Source organism: Podarcis erhardii (genome assembly GCF_964252035.2).
Source record: "Podarcis erhardii genome assembly, chromosome: 9".
NCBI classification, from domain to species: Eukaryota; Metazoa; Chordata; class Lepidosauria; order Squamata; family Lacertidae; genus Podarcis; species Podarcis erhardii.
The window spans coordinates 33,583,995-33,608,492 of NC_138512.1; the positions used below are offsets into that span (position 1 = coordinate 33,583,995).

At 43.6% G+C, this 24,498-nt stretch overlaps 1 protein-coding gene across 1 annotated transcript in view; it reads left to right on the forward strand.

The window, feature by feature from the left end:
* The first annotated feature begins 8,107 nt into the window (after positions 1 to 8,107).
* Positions 8,108 to 24,498, forward strand: part of SCRG1 (stimulator of chondrogenesis 1) — a 58,243-nt gene continuing 41,852 nt past the window's right edge. The window contains exon 1 of the mRNA XM_081875534.1: positions 8,108 to 9,077. The gene's annotated coding sequence lies outside the window, so the exon portion shown is untranslated. The remainder of the gene's footprint in view (positions 9,078 to 24,498) is intronic.

A 24,498-nucleotide genomic window follows, 5' to 3' on the forward strand; every position in this document is an offset into this window, starting at 1 on the left:
CATTTCGAATGTTATGTCTTATTTAACTGCAGGCCTGAGCCAGAAATCCCAATATGACTGAGAATGACTATAAATGGGCAAAAGCAGACTCTGTATTTTACACACACACACACACACACACACACGTATAGGTGTGCGTGTGTCTGAGTGTGCATCTTCCTTTTTGTACAGGGTTGCATATTTATTTTAATGTGCATACATGCAATATCTGTGTGGTTCTTTTGATTAATTTATATTCTTTCAAAAGAATACATTGATTTTGGGGAAAATGCAGACAATTAAGGCTGCAAATCCAAGGGAGGTGGAGAATAGGAAGAAAACTCTTAGCCTTGTGCCTTGTGCCTTGCTGTGTTTGAGACGGCAGGAAAGAAGAAAGGGCAGAAGACTACTCGGCTAGGCTATGTAGACACTGAAAGGTGAAAGACCCCTGACAGTTAAGTCTAGTCACATACGACTCTGGGGTTGTGGCACTCATCTCACTTTACAGACCAAGGGAGCCGGTGTTTGTCCACAGACAGTTTTTCTAAACGGCGTCGGCCCAGTATACCTGAAGGAGCGTCTCCACCCCCATCGTTCTGCCCGGACGCTGAGGTCCAGCGCCGAGGGCCTTCTGGCGGTTCCCTCATTGCGAGAAGCAAAGCTACAGGGAACCAGACAGAGGGCCTTTTCGGTAGTGGCGCCCGCCCTGTGGAATGCCCTCCCATCAGATGTCAAAGCGATAAATAACTACCTGACATTCAGAAGACATCTTAAGGCAGCCCCGTTCAGGGAAGTTTTTAATCTGCGATATTTTAGTGTATTTTTGGTTTTTATGGAAGCCACCCAGAGTGGCTGGGGAAACCCAGCCAGATGGGCGGGGTACAAATAATAAATTCTTCTTCTTCTTCTTCTTCTTCTTCTTCTTCTTCTTCTTCTTCTTCTTCTTCTTCTTCCAGGTCATGTGGCCAGCATGACTAAGCCGCTTCTGGCGAAACCAGAGCAGCGCACGGAAATGCCATTTACCTTCCCACCAGAGCAGTACCTATTTATCTACTTGCACTTTTGGCATGCTTTCGAACTGCTAGGTTGGCAGGAGCTGGGACAGAGCAACGGGAGCTTACCCCGTCGTGGGGATTCGAACCACCAACCTTCTGATCAGCAAGCCCAAGAGGCTCAGTGGTTTAGACCACAGTGCCACCCGCACTTACTAATGTAGACATTAGCAGCTTAAAATGCAATGAGGTTGATTTCCACCCCCCTCACATTTCAAGTTGCATTGCACACTGCTGTACACACTACAGAGATGATGGAGATGTCCTCACCCAATGCATATTACCTGTCTGGTTTCCCCACACCTGCAACCCTTCCCCGAACTCCTATTCATGAAACTGCCATCTGTACATATGGTGACCTCTGTGCACACCTCTCATGTACAGACCTCAGTGGCTTAAGTTTTGAAAGGGAAGCTTGTTGGAAGGGAAACACATCAAGCAGCAATATTTCTCAAGAAGCTGCCGGATGGATATGGGTCATGGCTAATGCAGTAGGATTTTTGCTTTGCATGCAAAAAGTCCCAGGTTCCATCAGAGGAGGCAGGTTTAGTCGTTGTCTGAGGACTATCCCTGCCTCCGGGTCTGGTCCTGACCGGATGAATACTGGAATCAGCAAGGGATACCCACATGACCTGAAAGTGTTGCTGTGCAATGCCAGGTCAATGATTCATAAGACCACTGCCATCCATGACTTGATCATGGATGGAGGACTTGACCTGGCATGTGTAACAGAGACTTGGTTGGATGAAGCAGATGGGCCTGTCCTTGCCGCTGCTTGTCCACCAGGTTTCTCTTACGCACAGCAACCCAGGTCATGTGGGCGGGGAGGGGGGGGTTGCAGTGATTTTTAGGAAGTCATTAGTTTGCACCAGGCGTCCTATTGGGAAGACCCAGTTTTCTGAGTGCATGTTCTGGAAGTTGGGCAATAGGGGCAGTACAGGATTCCTTTTGGTGTACCGACCTCCCCGCTGCACCAAGGATTCCCTGCCCGAGCTGTTTCAGGTCGTGGCAGATGTTCTCCTGGAGACACCTAGCTTGGTTGTCCTAGGGGATTTTAACATCCATGCCGACACGACATTACAAGGGGCCGCTCGGGACTTCGTGGAAAGCATGGCCTCCATGGGGCTGTCCCTGAATAAGTCTGGCCCAACCCATAGCCGCGGACATGCCTTGGACCTGGTGTTTACCTCTACGGATGTTGGTGATCTGACACTAAGTAAAAGTGAAACGAAAGAAGTGCCATGGTCAGACCACTTCCTGGTGCAACTGGACTTCTCTGCGACCCATCCCCTCTGCAGGGAGGTGGGACCGATTCAGATGGTCCGCCCCCACCACTTAATGGATCCAAATGGTTTCCAGAGAGTGGTAGGGGATGCTTTATCCCATGTTGATGGCCTTTCAGCCGATTCCCTGGTGGCCCGCTGGAATGTGGAGTTAACCAGGGCTATTGACTGTTTGGCTCCGAAGCGCCCTCTCCGATTGCATGGAGCCCGGAGAGCCCCGTGGTTTTCCACGGATCTGAGGGCAATGAAACAATCGTTGAGACGGCTAGAGCGCCGGTGGCGGATAACTCATTCCGAATCTGACCGGACACAGGTTAGAGCTCAACGTCGAGCCTACCAAGTGGCGATAGCGACGGCGAAGAAGACTTTCTTCACCGCCTCTATTGCATCTGCAGAAAACAGCAGCAGGAGACTCTTTCAGGTGGTTCACAATTTAGCGGAACCACCTGTAACATCGGGGCCCAGTACGGGCCACATGTTCTCCTGCAATGATTTTGCAAATTTTTTTGCAGATAAAATCGCTCAGATTCGGGAAGAAGTAGACTCCACCGTGGGAGCAGGGCCGGGGCGGGAGAGTGCTAGAGTCCTGTCTGGCCAAGTTGTGTGGGATCAATTCCAATCTGTTACCTCCGAGGATGTGGACAGGCTGCTTGGACGAGTGAAGCCAACCACGTGTCTCCTGGATCCTTGCCCATCCTGGCTTATAAAAGCTAGCCGGGAAGGACTGGGCGATGGGCTTCGTGGGGTGGTGAATGCTTCCCTCCGTGAGGGAGCCTTCCCAGACCCGCTGAAAGAGGCGGTTATTAAACCGCTTCTTAAAAAACCATCTTTAGATGCGGCCACAATGGCCAATTATTGCCCAGTCTCAAACCTTCCATTCTTGGGCAAGGTGATTGAGCGAGTGGTTGCTGAACAACTCCAGGCACGCCTGGAAGAAGCGGACCATTTGGATCCCTTCCAGTCGGGATTCAGGCCTCATCATGGGACTGAAACTGCCTTGGTCGCACTGGTTGATGATCTCCGGCGGGCTAGGGACAAAGGTGAGAGCTGTTTCCTAGTTCTGCTGGATCTCTCAGCGGCGTTTGATACCATCGACCATGACATCCTTCTGGACCGTCTTGAGGGGCTGGGAGCTGGGGGCACTGTCATACAGTGGTTCCGCTCCTTCCTCCTGGGCCGTGTTCAGAAAGTGGTGGTGGGGGATGAGTGTTCAGACCCCTGGGCTCTCACTTGTGGGGTGCCCCAGGGTTCTGTCCTCTCCCCCATGCTTTTCAACATTTACATGCAGCCACTGGGAGAGATCATCAGGAGGTTTGGGCTGGGTGTTCATCAGTATGCAGATGATACCCAGCTCTACCTCTCTTTTAAATCAGAACCAGTGAAGGCGGTGAAGGTCCTGTGTGAGTGTCTGGAAGCGGTTGGAGGATGGATGGCGGCTAACAGATCGAGGTTGAATCCTGACAAGACAGAAGTACTGTTTTTGGGGGACAGGAGGCGGGCAGGTGTGGAGGATTCCCTGGTCCTGAATGGGGTAACTGTGCCCCTGAAGGACCAGGTGCGCAGCCTGGGAGTCATTTTGGACTCACAGCTGTCCATGGAGGCACAGGTCAAATCTGTACCCAGGGCAGCTGTTTACCAGCTCCATCTGGTACGTAGGCTGAGACCCTATCTGCCTGCAGACTGTCTCGCCAGAGTGGTACATGCTCTGGTTATCTCCCGCTTGGACTACTGCAATGCGCTCTACGAGGGGCTACCTTTGAAGGTGACCCGGAAACTACAACTAATCCAGAATGCGGCAGCTAGACTGGTGACTGGGAGCGGCCGCCGAGACCATATAACACCGGTCTTGAAAGACCTACATTGGCTCCCAGTACGTTTCCGAGCACAATTCAAAGTGTTGGTGCTGACCTTTAAAGCCCTAAATGGCCTCAGTCCAGTATATCTGAAGGAGCGTCTCCTCCCACATCGTTCTGCCCGGACACTGAGGTCCAGCTCCGAGGGCCTTCTGGCGGTTCCCTCACTGCGAGAGGCCAAGTTACAGGGAACCAGGCAGAGGGCCTTCTCGGTAGTGGCACCCGCCCTGTGGAATGCCCTCCCATCAGATGTCAAAGCGATAAACAACTACCTGACATTCAGAAGACATCTGAAGGCAGCCCTGTTCAGGGAAGTTTTTAATATGTGACATTTTAGTGTATTTTTCATCTCTGTTGGAAGCCGCCCAGAGTGGCTGGGGAAACCCAGCCAGATGGGCGGGGTACAAATAATAAATAATTATTATTATTATTATTATTATTATTATTATTATTATTATTATCCCCAGCATCTCCAAATAGGGTTGGGAATGCACTTGCCTGAAACTCTGAAGAGCTGCTGCCGATCAGTGTAGACAATAGTGAGCTAGATAGCCTGGAGGTCTCACTCGGTATAAGGCAGCTTTCGATGTTCCTATTTTCTACAGTTCTCTCTTATCCTTTTTGGTTGTTCCCTTCCTGTTCTCCATACTTCCTTCCAAGCGGAATGGGAAAAGTAAGGATTAAGGCTGCAATCCTTACCTATAACAATTAGGATGATGACTAATAATAATAATATATTTATACCCCGCCCATCGGCTCCCAACAGAATATAAAAAAACACGATAAAACATCAAACACTAAAATTTTTCCTAAACATGGCTGCCTTCAGATGTTTTCTAAAAGTCAGATACTTGTTTATTTCCTTGACATCTGATGGGAGGGCATTCCGCAGGGTGGGCACCACTACCGAGAAGGCCCTCTGCCTGGTTCCCTGTAACCTTGCAGCGAGGGAACCACCAGAAGGCCCTTGGAACTGGACCTCAGTGTCCAGGCTGAATGCTGGGGGTGGAGATGCTCCTTCAGAAAGTAGTGTGGTGTAGTGACAGACTAGGACCTGGAAGACGAGGGTTCAAATCCCCGCTTGGCCATGAAACTCACTGGGTGATCTTCAACCTGACTTACCTCACAGGGTTGTTGTGGAAATTACATGAGGAGTGGGAAGAACCATGCACACTACCTTGAGATCCTTGGAGAAAAAGATGAGATAGAAATGCAATTAATTTATTAATGGACAATCAAAACCGACTCTTCTTAGCTCGCATGGTGGCAGCATCTTAAGAGATATTTGGCAATGAAGAAAAGAGTCTGAATAAAGTGGTACCTCAGGTTACATACGCTTCAGGTTACAGACTCCGCTAACCTAGAACTAGTGCTTCAGGTTAAGAACTTTGCTTCAGGATGAGAACAGAAATCGTGCTCCGGTGGCGCGGCAGCAGCAGGAGGCCCCATTAGCTAAAGTGGTGCTTCAGGTTAAGAATAGTTTCAGGTTAAGAACGGACCTCCGGAACGAATTAAGTACTTAACCTGAGGTACCACTGTATACACTGAAGCAGCAATAATCCTAAACAGAAGCCCCACGGAAGGCAGCGGAACTTGTTTCTGAATAAGCATGCCGGATTTAAAAGTACATACACACATCTCTGGTGTATAGTGTATTCAGAGGCAATCCTGCTGCCCCCATCCCCCGAAATCAGTGGGAGTTTTCAGATCACCTATTTGGGAGGAAGATGGCCATGAGGTATGTTTTACGTGTGGGGATGGGGGGAGAGAAACATCAAAGCATGCGCAAGGCACAATGTGGGACGCACATGGGCAACTCCAGAGGCCTCACCAGCAGAAACGTGTTTCCTAGAGTTTTCCAGCTTCTCCCTCCATTCCACCCACCCACCCACAATTTCTTTTCTTCACAGGCAGCATAGCTCAAGGCCGTAAACACACCATTAAGGTTTTGTTCAGAGGCAAGTGAAGGAAAGAACTCTAAACAGACTTCTCCGTTCCAACGTTTTCATTAAGTGACTATTGAAGAGGCACTCGGGAAAAGTTGTCAGATCCATTTTGTTCACGATCCGGTAGGAATAAACATCAAAATATGTACATGTACCACTTATTTTTAGGGTGTGATGTTTTGAAAAGAGAGGGAGAGGTGTTTTGATTAAATTCACAGTCTATGTAACAGAGCCCGGTAGCAATAGATATCTTACGGATATAGTTCTGCTCAGTTCTGTTTAAAAACTCGTACAGAAACTACTGTAGCCATTTAACTTTATTTCTACAGGCAGAAATTTGAAAGGGCTGTAGTCAAATGCAGAGTCGCCACAGGGATAGTCTATGTCTCTCCCTTCATGTTCAGCCTCCGCCCATACCTTTAACTTGTAGCAATATAAGGGGAAAACATGGTTACAAGGATTGTCACCCCCAATCTCTGCTGAGCTGTGGCAAGATTTCAGTCGGTTCCAGGTGCTCACCAAGGGTCTGTGTTCCTTTGAGAATCAATATGTGGTGGAGGCTGTCATAGCTTTAAGAAATATGTCAAAGAAATATGTCAGGTGTCAATTTATTCATAAATTGACACCTGAATTTAGATGGAAGGAGTCCAGATCTTACAGCATGGCCATCTCAAGTAAGGCTTGTTACCCACAGCAGTACAGTACTGGAGACCTGACCTCATTGGTTCCCATCCCAATACCATGGAAGCCTCTGCAGTTCTAACCCTAGTAATTTTCAGGGGTGCCAGCTTGAGGAAAGGGGGAGTGCCAGGTAAGCCTCACCTCGCATAATTGATCACAAGACACAGCGCACACACACACACACACACACACACACACACACACACACACCCCATTTGAATGTCAATGCCCATCAGCTTGGGTGGGCAGCCTCCTCAAATATCTTATTGGGGGGGTGAAGGGACTTTGGCCCCTAGGAGTTGACTTCTATACTAATGTTGACGCTTCAACAAGGGTGGAGGTGAAAAGGAATTTGATCAGAACAGGCTGGGGGTGGACAGGGGGAAGGCTACACACCCTGCTCCTGGACCTTTGCAATGACACAAAATCATAGCAATATTTATACAACAAGATTGCTGCACCAGTACAGCAACAAGCCAGTCCCATCCTGTGGTGAGTTTTGGGATCAGTCTCCAGCTGCAGGCCAACAAACCCAAATAACTTGAGTATATAACCAAGGTGGTCTCTCTCCATTCACATCAGGGGCCAGCAGGAGCAAAAGCAAGAGGGAAGATCACTCTACAATAGAGGAGATACTACAGGTAAATAGTAATCTGTTGTTTGAAAACTTTGAGTGCAGCTTTTGCCAACCTGGTGGTCTGCAGATGTTTTGGATTGCAACTCCTACCAATCTCAGACAGAAGGGCTGTGATGGCTGGTGCTGATGGATGTTGTAGTCCAAAACACCTGGAGGCCAGCAGGTTGGGGTAGGCTGTCCTAATATCTTCTGACGAACCTGATTCTAGGGATCAGCTTAATACACAAGTAGCAACACATCTTGCCAAACACAGTTCTACTCCTGGAGAGAGATGTAGAATTAGCTGCCCCAATTGCCAGCCTTTACCTCTGTCCCTGGGAAGTGGGTGGCGCTGTGGGTTAAACCTCAGAGCCTAGGGCTTGCTGACCAGAAGGTCAGCGGTTCGAATCCCCGTGACGGGGTGAGCTCCCGTTGCTCGGTCCCTGGTCCTGCCAACCTAGCAGTTCGAAAGCATGTCAAAGTGCAAGTAGATAAATAGGTACTGCTCCAGTGGGAAGGTAAATGGCATTTCTGTGCGCTGCTGTGGTTCGCCAGAAGCGGCTTAGTCATGCTGGCCACATGACCCGGAAGCTGTACACCGGCTCCCTCGGCCAGAAAAGCGAGATGAGCACCACAACCCCAGAGTCGTCCGCGACTGGACCTAATGGTCAGGGGTCCCTTTACCTTTACCTTTTCACCTCTGTCCCTACAGTCTGTGGCAGGATTGGGGAATCTGTGGCTAACCAAAAGATACTAAACTCCAACTCCCTTCTTCCCTGACCTTTGGTTATGCTGACTGAGGCTGATGAGGGTTGCGTAGCAACAACATCTGGAGGGCCCACAGCAGCTGGTTCAGCAGCTGGTAGCTGGAGGGGGGGCAGACTTTCCCAGCCAGATGGTTGCATTTGATTCTTGCCAGCTTTCCGAAGGTCACACTTGTACCTTTGTTTGCCAGGCTGTTTTCCACACACCCCTCTCACTGTTGGCCATCCAGGCAAGCAAGAAGCGCGATCAAAGTTCAAGGGCACATTCCAGGAAGGCAAATATTGTTCAAGGACTATGTGAAGCCGGGATGATGAATGGTGTGGCACAGGTAGAGGGGCATGGCTGAGAAAAGACTCCAAATAACAGATACAGTGGTACCTCGGGTTACAAACACCTCGGGTTACATACACTTCAGGTTACAAACTCTGCTAACCCAGTAGTAGTACCTCGGGTTAAGAACTTTGCCCCAGGATGAGAACAGAAATAGTGCAGCAGTGGCTTGGCGGCAACGGGAGGCCCCATTAGCTAAAGTGGTACCTCCAGTTAAGAACCGTTTCAGGTTAAGAACAGACCTCTGGAATGAATTAAGTTTGTAACCCGAGGTACCACTGTACTGATTTCATTCATTTGTAAGATTTCTTATCTGCTCTTTGCCACAGGGTGGGTTACAACAAACTTATCATGAAATTTAAAAAAGCTCATTCAATTGGAAAGATAAATAAAACAATTCCAATATATGTTAAACAAAACAGAAGAGGTGGGTCCACCCCCCCCCAAAAAAAATCTGTCAAGATTGAGAGACCTCGAGTGCCTCTAGGATGCCACTCAGTGGGGAGAGAGAGGCACCAGTCTTTATTCATGCACCAGAAGCATGGATCAGAAGCACAAGACAACCAAGGCCAGTGTCAATTCTTTCTTTCTTTCTTTCTTTCTTTCTTTCTTTCTTTCTTTCTTTCTTTCTTTCTTTCAAAAAATAATATTTATTAAGATTTCAAAAAAGTTACAATAATAAAAAAGAGAAAGAAGAGAAAAATACAAAACACAAAAAGATAAAAAACAATTAAAAACAAATCAACCTTTCCATCTCTTAACTTTCATTTACTTGTTTTCCTGACCTCCTCACACCTCCCTTTTTTGTATTCTAGTTCAATTAATTATTTCAGCAAATCCTTTCCATTTTTGCTTTTATCCTAATGGCTTATCTTAATATATTATAACTTTACATTCTCACCTGTTAACAGTGGCGTAGCGTGGGGGGTGCAGGGGGGGGCCGGCCGCACCGGGCGCAACATCTGGGGGTTAGGGTTAGGGGGCGCAAATTACTTGCCTTGCCCCGGGTGCTGACAACCCACGCTACGCCACTGCCTGTTAACAATCCATCTTTAAATACTCCTTTATAACATTACTGCTAAAGCCACATAACTTCATTCCAGCATCCTTCTAACATTCCTTAATTTTACAATATTTCTGTAAATAGTCTTTAAATTTCTTCCAATCTTCTTCTACCAACTCTTCTCCCAGGTCTCGGATTCTGCCAGTCATTTCCGCCAGTTCCATGTATTCCGTCACCTTCATCTGCCATTCTTCCCAGGTGGGTAAATCTTGTGTCTTCCAATACTTCGCGATGAGTATTCTTGCTGCTGTTGTGGCATACATAAAAAAAGTTCTATCCTTCTTTAACACCAATTGGCCAACCATGCCTAGGAGAAAGGCCTCTGGTTTCTTCAGGAAGGTATATCTAAATACCTTTTTCATTTCATTATAAATCATCTCCGAGAAAGCCTTAATCCTTGGGCACATCCACCAAAGGTGAAAAAAAGTACCTTCAGTCTCTTTACATTTCCAGCATTTATTATCGGGCAAATGATATATTTTTGCGAGCTTGACTGGTGTCATGTACCACCTGTATATCATTTTCATAATATTCTCTCTTAAGGCATTACATGCCGTGAACTTGATACCTGTGGTCCATAACTGTTCCCAGTCAGCCAGCATAATGTTGTGTCCCACATCTTGTGCCCATTTTATCATAGCAGATTTCACCATTTTGTCCTAAATGTTCCATTTCAAGAGCAAGTTATACATTCTTGACAGAATCTTAGGTTTGGGATCTAACAGTTCTGTTTCCAATTTTGATTTTTCCACCTGGAAGCCAATTTTCTTGTCCAATTTGTATGCCTCCATTATTTGATAATAATGAAGCCAATCTCGCACTTTGAAAATAAATGGACTACAAAAAATCTCTCAAGAAAACAAGCTAATGCTGAATTATAATATAACTGAACAGGAGGTAGAAGGTGCCATACAGAATATGCAACTGGGTAAATCTCCAGGGCCGGACGGTTTAACTTCAAGATATTATAGATCCTTGAAAAATTGGATAATACAACCACTAAAGGAAGTTTGCAATGAAATTTGGAAGGGAAAAAAGCACCAGAGTCGTGGAAGGAAGCTTATATTACACTTATACCGAAAACTGAGTCCGAGAAGACACAGCTTAAGAATTACCGCCCCATATCTCTGCTTAATGTGGATTACAAAATTTTTGCAGATATTTTGGCTAAAAGATTAAAAAAAGTATTAGTGGAAGAGATACATAGAGATCAAGCAGGCTTTCTCCCGGGTAGACACTTCTCTGATAATACGAGAAATATAATTAACATTTTAGAAAAATTACAAGTGAATATTAATACTAAGGCAGTTTTGATATTCGTGGACGCGGAGAAAGCTTTTGACAATATTTCCTGGAGTTTTATGAAGAAGAACTTACAGGGGATGGGGGTTGGTCAAGGTTTTGGAAATGGTATAGGTGCAAAATATTCTGAACAAAAGGCTAAATTAATTGTTAATAATGTGGTGACGGAGGAATTTAAGATAGAGAAAGGGACACGACAAGGTTGCCCAATCTCCCCATTGCTTTTTATATTGGTCCTGGAGGTCCTTTTAAATATGATTAGAAGGGACCAATTGGTTAAGGGTATACAAGTCGGAGCCAAACAGTACAAATTGAAAGCATTTGCAGATGACTTAGTATTGACATTACAGGAGCCAGAATCCAGTACTAAAAGAGTATTGGAATTGATTCAAGAATTTGGTCAGGTTGCAGGATTTAAGTTGAATAAGTTAAAAACTAAGGTTTTAGAGAAAAACCTAACAGTGATCGAGAGAGAGAGGTTTCAGAAGGAGACAGGCTTAACATTGGTCAAGAAAGTGAAATACTTGGGGGTTAATATGACAGCTAAGAATGTGAATTTATTTAAGGATAACTATGAAAAATGCTGGACGGAAGTGAAAAAAGATCTAGAAATATGGTCAAATTTGAAGCTTTCATTGCTAGGCCGTATTGCTGCTATAAAAATGAATGTATTGCCAAGAATGTTGTTTTTGTTTCAAACACTGCAAATTTTGGATAAAATGGATTGCTTCAAGAAGTGGCAGAGAGATATTTCTAGATTTGTCTGGCAGGGCAAGAAGCCCAGAATAAAATTTAAAATACTAACGGATGCAAAAGAAAGAGGTGGATTTGCCCTGCCAGACCTTAAACTTTATTATGAATCAGCCGCATTTTGTTGGCTGAGAGAATGGCTGCTTCTTGAAAACACAGACATTTTGGACTTAGAAGGTTTCAATAATGTATTTGGGTGGCATGCATATCTGTGGTATGACAAGGTCAAAGCACATAAAGCATTTAAAAGCCATATTGTTAGGAAAGCATTGTTTAATGTCTGGATAAGATATAAAGACCTACTTGAAAATAAAACCCCAAGGTGGTTGTCACCGATGGAAGCAAAGGCTCTGAAAAAGCTCAATATGGAGGCCAATTGGCCGAAATATTGGGAAATCTTGGAACAAGAGGGAGATAAACTGAAATTGCAGAGCTTTGAAAAACTTTCTTTCTTTCTTTCTTTCTTTCTTTCTTTCTTTCTTTCTTTCTTTCACATTTTAATTTCATGCCTACTATATAAATGACCTGCTATACATGAAAATTTTAAATACACCAACTAAGTCAACTTAGAGATGAGCTTGTTCCTCCATAGTTATAACTGATCTCTCCTGCTGGGTCCTAAGGATTTTTAAACTCTTAGAAGATGGAGCTATTCCTCAGGGCTTGGAGGCTAAATAGATGCTGAAAAGCAACTTTTCAAGCATTTCGCTAATATGAACATGTTGTAGTCAGAATGGAGTATTTTTCAAACAACATACATTTCTCTTTTAAATCAGGGCTTGTGGAGAGCAAAAGGACATTCCAAGGGACCTGGTGAATTTTAATAAAAATGTCACGTTTTGTTTATTTGTTTGAATATTCAGCAGGTGGGGGGGGGAGTGCGTAAACCACATTACAGTATTTTTCCAATACAAATGTCATGTTCTGAATGCCTCTACACCCAATTTATAAACTAGCAAAGGGAATATGTCAATAATAAAAAAAATATCTTGACTACATCCTGGTGGGGGAGCAGTGAGATCCAGATCAAGAATGTTTTGATGTCAGTGCCCAAAACTTTTGAAATGATTAAAATTATAAGCCAATATTTTTAATTTTATTAAAATTCTATTCATATCACTCAGATTTATGTTTTATTCAACATATCATTCCATATGCATTTATTTATTTATCGCAGAACCAGCTGTAGTATACATGATGCAGTTGATATATGGATTTAATAAAAAAAAAGCCAAGGAAAACAACATTCAGATGCTGGCACAGTGCTCCGTGCATCTATGAGGTTCCTACATGAATGGGCGTCTCCTCTTCTGGGGTTCAGTAGAAAGGATGGGTTCATAGACAGGCACCCTTTTGCTGTCTCTTCCACTTAGCAAAGGCTTTGCTTACACTAAGTGAAAAACCCTTGCTCCTAAAGGAAATCCACATACACACAGAGAAATGTCTTGATCAAATGGATCTCCCTTTCTGCAGGCACACTAGAATCACTTAGCCAGAGATGATCCCTTAGGTGCTGTCTACATATCCCGGCCTATCATGGGAGCTGCTTTTCTAGGAATTTGCCTAACAGTGTTGCTGCCATACTTAAAAGCCTGCAACCACATGGGCCAGGGCCTAGGGTCAGGATCTTTCCTTCAGAAATAGGCACCACCAACCACTATCACCACCAAGAGCATGAGTACTATTCTAGAGGAAAGACTCGCATGATAGACCTCATTCCCATATTTGCACACTTTAAAAAGTGACAGCTGCCCTGCTGTCATGGAGAAGTTGGAGAAGTTGATTCCAGGATGGGGCTATGACATGCGGAGGAAACCTGAGTCAGCTCCAGATCTCGCCTGCAACAACAAATTATCTGACATTTGGCAGCCACTTTGCACTTGCAGCTAAGTGCATTTGGATCTGGACAGGAGATTGCCTGGGGATTTTGTGTACATTGCACTGCCCTATTTCCATGATGCAAAAGAGGTGGGATATAAATATCCTCAACAAATAAAGGTATTCGAGACAAGATCATCAAATCCCAGGATGCCAACTTCTGGGCCCATACCAGGGGTATTTTCAGCGGATGGATTAATTACTTCTCCTCCCATTTGGACTACTGCAGTGTGCTCTACATGGGGCTACCCTTGACGACAATCTAGAAACTGCTGGTGGTGCAAAATACGACAGTCAGACTGCTGAGCTAAGCAGTGAGGTAATGCCATGTGTTGCTGGTCCTAGAAGCAATGCATTGGCAGCCTGTGAGCCGGTGGGTCAAAATCAATCTGGTGGTAGAAGGCAGCTTGGGGCACAAGTACCTTGGGGCTGCAGGTTGCAATCCGCAAGCCTTCGGAGCCCGGCGGGAACTTCCTGAAGCCTGGAGAGCAAGAGGGGTCAGTGCGCACTGACCCCTCTCGCTCTCCAGTGAAAGCCTGCATTCGCTCCATAAGACACACACACATTTCCCCTTCATTTTTGGAGGGGAAAAAGTGCGTCCTATAGAGCGAAAAATACGGTACCTAAAACATCCCTCTCCCATTTCAGCCAACCTGAGCCTTAAGAGCAGCAGGGATGGCCTTGCTCACAGTGTCATCAGTGAGCATGGGTTAGAGAGCAGTGCCCTGATTATGAAACACCCTCCCTATTGAAGTCCGCTTGTCCCTCTATATTACCATCAGTTAAACACAAACTGAAAACATTTTTGTCCACCAAGGCATTTAGTATGTGAATGTTGGGTAGGTTTTAAGCAGATGGAAATTGCTGTACATGGTTTGAAATGGTCTTTTGGTTGTTTTAAACTTTTGAAATTGTTTTAATTAGAATGTTTTAATTAGGATGTTGCATGGTTGCCCAGGACTCTTCAGAAGGCAGGGTGGAAGCAAAGTCATATTAATAATAAAATGATGATGATGCAATTATACATACATATACAACAATGTGATCAGTAGCCAGACACACACATCAATGCTCCATCTCAGTCACTGAGATCCTCTGATGGGGCACTTCTATGGTTGCTTTAGTGTGGCAGGCCCTGCCCTGTGGCACTCCCTGCCAGTAGAGGTTTGGAAGAAGCTATTCCTGCCTTCTTTTAGACATTGCCTAAAAATTAAACAAGCCTTGGAAATGTGAATTTTCTTTTATTTATAGTGAGTTGCCCTGATATTTTTCCTGATGCCTTACTGATGTTTTAATATTATAATTCTTGTATATGATACACACCACCTTATATTTTTACAAAAAGGAAGGAAGGAAGGAAGGAAGGAAGGAAGGAAGGAAGGAAGGAAGGAAGGAAGGAAGGAAGGACTTAGCACTTTACAAAGTAGCATGAGTTTGGTGGTGTGGATGTGGCGTGAAGGTTAGGCTGAATGCCTGGACCCTAATTCTTGGAATAACCAGGCTAGTCTCTTAGGGAGGTGCTAGTCTGGGTGATGGGCCATTAAGGGGAACAAAGGAAGGGGCTCTGTGTGGCACCCCCCTCCCTACTTGTGGGTAATTGGAAGGGGAAAGGCAGAGTTGAGAGCAGAGAGTAGGAGTGTATAAGCTAGAAGCTGGAGAATAAGCAGGCTGAAACCTGTGTGGAAGAGCGATGCCTAATCTCTATTTGAATCCAAGGCTGTCCTATGAGTGAAGCAAGACCCTCTTGGAGTATTAATGCTGTGAACCCCTCCATTGTGGGCTCAGGCTATATAATGTATGTAAATAAACTATATATCATAAAGACACCACAGTCTCTGCTATATCTAATTCCGAAGGAAACATGGTCCCTGGGTAAGCATCTGAAACCCCTGGAATCTCACACCTCTTGGAGATTGGGTTGGCGTGCAGCAACGTGGAAGAAAGGGCTTCTGCCTCAAGGAGCTTACACTCTCCATTTCGAGAGCAGAGGAGGCAACAAGGGAAGAGGAGCAAAAGCAGAGACATTTGTCAACGTGACACAAATGCTAAACTGTGGTTCCCAATGACATCTGAGGCTCACAACATACACACTCTTGCTATATTATGCTAGATGGTAAAGATGGATAACATATGTTGAGAAGCCTTTAAAGTCACTTGTATTAATAGCTGTTGAAGTAAACATATGGGTTTGGAGGTTTTGTTTTTGGTTAAGTCCATGCACCATATGGGAGTGTCACCATCACCTCTGACAGCAGAGCAAAGATACAATAATTAAATTTCAGAAAACTGTGTGTGTGTGTGTGTGTGTGTGTGTGTGTAATAAACCAATGAAGAAACATTTCGAAAATACATTATGAATTGAAGGAAACCCCAAGTAGATGCTTTGTAGCAACTAAAAGAAAAAAGAAAAAGATTATTTGGAACATGTGCACTAAATACCACGATGGAAGGAGGATTTCAGGATCTGCGAGGCAAGTCATATTATACAATAAGAGCCCACAGTCATTTGAGAAGTCTGAGGCCACATGGACACCATACATTTAATGCACTGTTATGCAACTTTAAACAGCCATGACTGCCCCAAAGAATTCTGGGAGCTGTAATTATATAATAAGAATAATCTTAGAACATAGAAGAGGGCATGGCTGTGAGAAGATATACAGTAGCTGTCACTCTCAAGAAGGGACCCCTGCACTTCTGAATTTGCCACTACACGGTTGTTTATACAGTGCAGTAATAGCAGGACAAAAAAGAAAGCTTCCTGGAACATTTATGGTATGAAAAGTTACAGTCTTTTTTCCCAGGAAAGTACAGGTCATGGACTTTTTGCAAATGAAGCAACGTAAGCCAGGACTTGTGCAATGGTATTGAAACTGTGATTGTGTATAACCGCTAAATCAAATGGATGTCTAGAGGCATCCCAAAAGATTAAGAAGGTTTGTATAATTGCTGAGGGTTTTGGATCTTGTGTTTATATTAAAACTCACTGACTTTATTAGGGTCAGAGATGGGAAACAAGGAGATAGAAGCTTTCTCAAAACATTTTTGTTTTGTGTAGCAACAATAATATCCAGGATAAGGTGCCATTTTATGAAATATTGATTATATTGTAAAGCAGTTGTTAATTTCATTTTATTGTTTATAATTTGTTTTTGTAGCCTGAGTGTGTGTATGTGTAGGTTTTTTTATTTTTAAAAAAGGAAAAAATTGCAATGTGAAGAACACATTTAAAATAAAAATGTTACTAACATAATATGTTCTAATCGCTAGTGAACCCAGGACCTCTATGCACACTGCCCAGGCTTGCACCCCAGTGAAGTCACTTAAATGCTGCTAACACAGTGGTTTGACTTCACCCCCAGAGGCATGCTGCATTGTCTCTTGAGACAGACAGATGCCCACAATGTAACATGTAATTTGGACTCTACAGAGAAAGGGCTTTTTAAGCCATGTGAAGAACGCTAGTTGTTTCAAGAAAGAATGCAATGATGCAACCTCCATAGTTCAATCAGAAAGGGAGAAAGCAGATTCAGAGAGACTGAGGAGAAACCAACATTTCTCGACATTCGAAAGCAGAGACTTCCCATGCCTCGGCACAACATATGGGATATTTGATGAAGAACAGCACAAGCATTCATGTGGTTACTGATGAATATGCAAATGAAATTAGGAACATATTCTAGGGGGTTGCCCACATTTTAGCATTGTTTAGCTGTTTGTCTACCCCCCTGCCCCAGTTCAATTTAGACCTAGGAATGAAGAGGGGAAACTGCAAACAGTAAGCCTGGGGGACACACTATGGCTGCTTTTGTGGTGAAAGAAGAAACTTTCCTTGGACAGAATGCACATTTGATTTTTAAATGGTTTTAGTTTTTACCCCTCTCTGTATCACTGTCTCCTCCAACCTGATGCCCTCCAGATGTTTTTGGACTGCAACTCCAAAACATTTGCAATGCACCAGGTTGGCAAGGCTGCTTTATCATATTTACGATCTTCACAAGAGATGGATCCCTATAGCAGTGCCCTTTGTGTCACTTCTGAAAGGGTCTGCTGAGCTAGTACAGCCACAGAAACATCAAGGATCCTGTGTTGATATGTGCTCTTGGGTTGCCAAGTAAGCAAATAAACGTCAAGATTAGCATGCAGATCAGATGAAAAACTGATGGCAGCTGATTTAGGACTGATCCTGTTCTTAACCTTTAAAGAAGAGCTTTCCAAACTGTGTGTTGCAACACATTACTGTGTCGGCTTCAGTGTGTACGCATGTTTTGTGAACGCTTCCCACGCTTCTCCCAGGGCTGGAAAGGGGTTGGTTTAACCTCCAGTTTGCTAGTAAAACTGAATTACTGTGTCATGAAATGATGCATGTCTAAAAAGCGTGTCACCAACATGAAAAGTTTGGAAAGCTCTGCCTTAAGGTGTGAATGCTACTTCTGCAATGTGAACAAAGCACTCCAAGTCAGATCAGGGCCCCCAGAAAGGCTTGTGTTGGTCTGTCGCTGTTTTTCTGTACTCTCTCCTCTCCTGATACTATATCTCTAGTTTTCCTATGTTTCTCTAGATCCACGGACTTTGAATAAAGTGAGGCTGTCCAGAATGCTGCTCTGAAGAGGTGTGGATGATTTAACTTTTTTTAAAAAACGTGCATTTCTATGGTAGAAAATAAAATCCTCTGGAGCGATTCAGCACTCCATGGGTAGCATTCTGCACAGCTTCAGTTTGCAATGCCTTTTGGAAGATGTGCCTTCTCTCCAAACACAAACAAGTACCAGAAAGTTAGGCTGGCCATTGTGAAGCTGCAAATGTGTTTGAAAATGTACAATCAAGAAGACACCACACTCAGCCACCTAATTTTAAGGTAAGAAAGAGCAAGAAACAAACACTCCCCACTTCAAAAATATGAAACTAATATGAAGTTTGGACTTTTAGTTGGTGTAATAAAGTTTGGACTTTTAGTTGGTGTAATAAAAGTATTGCCCTAATATGGATGAAAGTGAAATCCTTTTGCTTCCCCCACAAAAGCCCCTGGACCAATCTGTCTGCCATTTAGTGGGCTCAATTCACTCTGGAGGGGTTCCTGTGCCTGGAAATTTCATCCGCTTTTGCCCAAAAGGGGGGGAAATGTATAGCCACCCTTTGATTCCCCATAAGAGTGAATGGGGAATACAGAGTTTTGTTTTATGCAGAGCAGCTTAAAACCTGATTCACAGAATGAAGTTGCCAGAGCACAGAGTGACTTACAAACAGACTGGATTTTTAAAAGAAAAGCATTGGTACAGATAGAAGCTGAATATCAGGGCTGGTGCCCACTCTTACTATGATGCTACCTTACAGTGTCAGAGAGAGTTTCCGAGATTCACAGGTGGGGAGAGTGTTGTTGCAGTCATCTCCTGGTTAGGGGCTTCCTATAGCTATCTGTCTGGCCACTGTGAAAAGAGGATAGTAGACTAGATGGGTCTTTGGTCTGATCCAGCAGGGCTCTTATGTTCTTAAATGCTCAGGCACAGATGGAAGGATTAAATTCCAATTCCCACATGAAAAGGTACCAATCCAGGTTTAACCCTCCCCCATGTGACTTTGTTCCTTTTTTCAAAACAATACCCACAGTTTCTAGCCACACATCTCTCATACTGTCTAAGTTTTGCCTTTAGCTTTTGTCAGATTTTTTTGGTTAAAAAAATGTCATAATTTGATATTTCATATGGTTTTCAATATGTTTGTTTTGAGGTTTCTAATTTGTTATATATGTAATAAAAAAAGATAAATGCATAAAATGACTTGGCCCCAATTTTGCTTTATCCTCGCCCCCGCCCCTCACATGAAGAGAATCCAAGTATAGCAGATAATCTCATAAAACTCAATTTACCTTTTTCGACACTGCAACACATCTGGGAACCATTCAAGTAGACCTAATAGGTTATGAAGTGAGTTGGAAAGCAAAACGCTCTGCCTCTGTAGATTTTTGGAATACTGTAGTGAAAATCGTAGATCAGGGCCTTAACCTTGGTGTATAGCCAGAGTAGTAGGTATCTGCAGCAATTTTTTCTAGTTTCCATGGCATCAAAAGTCAGGGCTCAAGCAATCCTATAGTGGGGAAAGTGCCCACCATATAGTTTCAGTGCAGACATTCACAGACCAGTCAGAATTGTTTACTTCAGGGGTGAGGAACACATGACCTTCCAGATGTAGCTGGACTCCAGCTCCCATCATCACTGATCATTGGCTATGCTGGCTGGAGCTGGTGGAACATCATCTGGAAGACCACATGTTAGCCACTGCTGTTTTTACTAAGTACAATGGGACTAAGTTCCAAGTGCATGGGTGCAGGATTGCAGTCCAGAAGGACAAATACCGGTAAGTCTAGTGACAAAGACAAACTCTGGCCCCATCAGCACTAGACATTTAAAGCCGTATCATACCACTTTAAACAGTCATGGCTTCCCCTCACAGAGCTGAAATTCTCAAGAGTGGTTTAGCAATCCCTTTCCCAGAGAACTCTGGGAATTGTAGCTCTGTGAAAGAAACAGGAATCTCCTAGCAACTCTCAGCTCCCAGGAATCCTTGGGGGAAGCCATAAGTGTTTAAAGAGCATCAATGCTTTAAATGTATAATGTAAATGGGTCTCTCTCCTTCCCACCCCAAAAATGAGTCAGGTTGCTATGCTCTGGAGACTAGTATGAATGTAGGTACTTCAAATATGACAAGGCTGGAGAGGTTTTAAAATATAGTCTCAGCCAAAGCCATTTTGGGGGAAAGAAGAAGATAAGTGTATCAGAAAGTTAATAAATTATTTCTGAAGTATTCCATACTTTCATTTTTTATTTCTATTAATTGTAAGCCATTTGGAGAATTTGTTATTACTGGAATTACAGGATGTAATGGAGGAAAAGGATAAAATAAATAAATATTCTTCTTTGGCGGTCACTTGTAATTGAGTAAGATTGTCTTCCATGAATATGGTCTTAACAGTGTGTCTGTAAGTGATTGTGGAGACCAATTCTGGATCCACACGTCCTTCCATAGTGGGGACATAGGTTTCCGGGCAGAGGCTGATCACAGTTAGGATTTGCCAAATGTGCCTTCCTCTTAGCTTGTTTCTCCTTTTCGCCCCGAGTTTGTGCTTCTTCAAAGTCCATTGTGCCTTTGGTAGAGGCCATTCTCCAATTGGAGCACTCATAGGCCGGTGTTTCCCAATTATCCATGCTTATGCTGCATCTTTTTAGATTTGCTTTGAGAGTGTCTTTAAACCTCTTTTGTTGTCCACCAGCATTTCACTCTCCATTCTTAAGTTTGGAATAGAGTAGCTGCTTTGCAAGACGGCAATCAGGCATCCAAACAACATGACCAGTCCGATGAAGTTGATGTTGAAGAATCATTGCTTTGACACTGGTGACATTAGTTCACCTGTCTTCCCAAGTGATATGTAAAAAAATTCAGAGACACCATTGATGGAATCTTTCGAGGATTTCATAAATAAATATGCTTATGCAGCAAGCAGTGGTTCTAATCTGCACTAGTTAATATCAATGTGAACAAAAGGAGACATGCTCTTTGTTCTGGATTAATTAACAAAGAATATGATTGTAAAATCTTGGGGATGTATCTTGGTTCCAAAATACTTGAAGGATCCCCTCCCACCATCCCATGCTGCCTGATTCCAAGCTCAGAAGGAGACACCATTCTCTGTGTCCCACAAAGGGTGGAGAGTAACAAGAGACAGGGACTTTTCAGTGGCTGCACCTCTCATTATTGCAGAACACCTTGCTCTGTGAAGCATGGATGCTCCTCTTTGGCTGTCTTTCACTAATTGGTGAAAACATGATTATTCCAGCAGGCTTTTGTTTGCTATCAGCCATAATGGTCATACTTTCTCTATAGTCTCATCTGCTACAAAAACCAATTTGTTAAAAACAATAAATTAATATTTAATGTATTTTAATTTTAATTTTTATTGCTTTTTATGATTTTTTCTTGTATTTTTCTATTTTAAATTGTTTTAAGCCACCCTAAATAGCATATAGACATTAGAAGGGCAGGAGAGTAATCTGTTAAGCAAATAAAGAAGTAAAAAATGATGTGGTATAAGAAACTCTGGGAAGGTGATCTAGATTTCTTTTTAAGTGGGGTGCAAATACATTTTTGGGAGATCCAAAATGTTCACTTTCTGCTTATGAAAGCCTGAGCCGCTTGCTAATACCCTGACATCATTCTGCAAACATTTGCGCATGACACAATCCCTGTAAAGCTTGGGCTTATGCCCCCATCATTCTACTCAGGGCAAGGTGGGGAGGGAATCACACTTTTCCAATTAAAAAGCAGTTTTCTCTTCAAAGCAGCTTCCAATTATCCCTCCCCAACAACTTCCAGCTCAAATTAGATGGTTTCGCTAGTTGGGATCCAACCATCAGAACACAGGCACCTCTTTAGGATTCAGAGCAGGTGGGAAACAGGCTGCTGGCAATCAAAATTCCACATTAATATTAAACTAACAGTACTCAAAGCTTAAGCATGTGAAGCAGCTGAATATTCTACTGTACCTATTACTGCCAACAATTGGATTCCACCCCCCATCCAAACCTATAGAGCAATACTTTCATTTTTTGGCTTTGGATGAATGAAAATCCTTCTCTCTGCTCCAAGAAAAAGCCTCATTAAATGGCCCAGTGTTCTTGTTTCTCTGCTTTATTCTGGGAACACTAAGTCACCATAAACTGCCTTCGCCATCCACATTAAACTACGTTTATGACTCTTTCCCTCAACAGAACAATGTCAAATACCTCAGCTGGATGGATTCCATCGAAGTCTTGAGGCTACCAGGCCTTGACTATAAAGACTATTTTCATAAGCTTAAACCACATTTCACTTTCCTTCCATCTGTAAGGGCTGCTTTGCACATTTGGGCTGCAGTCCTGACTTGGGTGTAAACTCCACTGGACTAGATGGGAGTTACTTAGAAGTACACATGTGTAGAAGCGCACTGCACATGTACATGTAAAATATTTTATGTGCCCCCCATGTGACATATGAATGCACAGCTTCAAGTACACGAATCATATGTGTACAAACATAGGATATGCCATAATTCCCTGTCAAGGCATACTCTAGTAGCAGGGCCAGACGCCAAGCAGCAGCCAAAGTTCAAAAAGGGCTTACCAGCAGTCAAATATTGTTCTGAGCCTGCCTGCCTGCTCTGTCCTAAAATGATCTGTGTTGACATTCCCAGTGTGTTCTTGAACCACAACCCCCACCCATCCATGAACCTTGGCCATGCTGGTTGGGGATAATGGGGATTGTAGTCTAACATCTGGGCATCCAAGGTTGGAAATGGCTTGCCTGGGACTCCAGGTTAAGGAAGATGGCACTCCTGGTCATTCAAGTCACATTGGGGATGCAAAATTTTACTCCACTTTTTCTGTTTACCCTGCTTGAAGTGTGGAGCTTGCAACAAATTCCTTGGAACACATGACTACACAGATTCTGTGCTCCTGTGGAAACTAATGTATCGGTCTGATCCAGTTTGGATGTGGTCAGGTTAAAGAACTTGTTGACTCTGTGCCAAAGGGTGAGTCTTTGTATCAAAGACATTAACAGCAGGTTCTCATCTGCTGAAATCCACATGTAAAAGTGAGCAGAGAGAAATGCAAGCACAGGCACAGTGTTTTCCTTTGCTTCTCTGGTTAATGCAAATATTGGAATGACCAGGACATTCTGAAGATCATTTTATGTGTTACATTTCAATAATAATAATAATAATAATAATAATAATAATAATAATAATAATAATAATTTATTACTTATTCCCCAGCCACTCTTCCAACAGGAGATTAAAAATACATTAAAACATCAGTCATAAAAAACCTCCCCTAATCATATGCACACACAAGTACACTCTCATGCACACACGTGGCTAATGCATCCACCTATATTTCACAGTGTGAATGAGGGGTACATATCATGGAAGTGCTTCTAATGTAGGTGCTGTGCTACAGAGCTCCAGGGAACTTTGAAACAAAGCAGCCCCAGCTCAGAGTTAACCATGATGCCCATTATGTTGTCCAGGTCTAGGAGCTCAGGACAGGACAAGAGGTTCTCAGTCTGAAGGCCCCTGCACTTCTGCAGTGCAAGCCAATTGGAATCACATCTCTACTCATGCTTACAATGTAGATAGAGATTGCATTTGATGTTCTGCATCCAGAATGGTACTGCATTGTAGATGTACGTTCACATCCCATCTCCATGGATGTTTCCAGGCCCAGAAAAGGAATTTGATTGAAGAAGCTTGTATTTGCCTGCAGATCCCTTTGCTCCCTTGCTGAATCACAGAATCATGGAACTGTAGGGTTGGGAGGGACCATGAGGATCATCCAGTCCATCCCCCTGCAGTGCTGGAATATTTCACCCAATCTGGGGCTTGAATCCATGATGCTGAGATTATGAGTCACATGCTCGAATAAAACGAATAAAAATTAATATTAAAAGAATAGTCACATGCTCCACCAACTGATCTGTCCCTTAGGGCTTCAAAATGGAGGAAGCACGATGGGCACACTTCTTAGATTGCAAAATTCCGAATAATGAAACCATAGCATTTCCCCATTGGGGCTGAAGACCTATTTTGGGAACGAACAGCATAACAGTTAAATCAATTACTCACACCTGCCTTTTTCACTGCACATTTTGGGATACTGAATGCCTGCAGCAGGGAAGTGTCATTTCCAACTAGCTGACTGCAAGAAGATTATTACCACACTGTAAAGTTGGCATCCAAAAGACAGAGCCTCAGATCTGTTCTACTTTAGAGGTGATGGCAGGCCACAGCTGAATGATTTCATTCTCTTGTGTAACATTTTTATTCATGAAAAAGAGGATGTCAGCAGAGGAGATCACCAGCTATGCAATGAGACATTTATATACAAAGTATTGCTTTTCTAATTCGATTCAAAACTCTCACCAGTAATTAAAAAAATTACATTATACTATCACGCATTGTATAAAAGGAA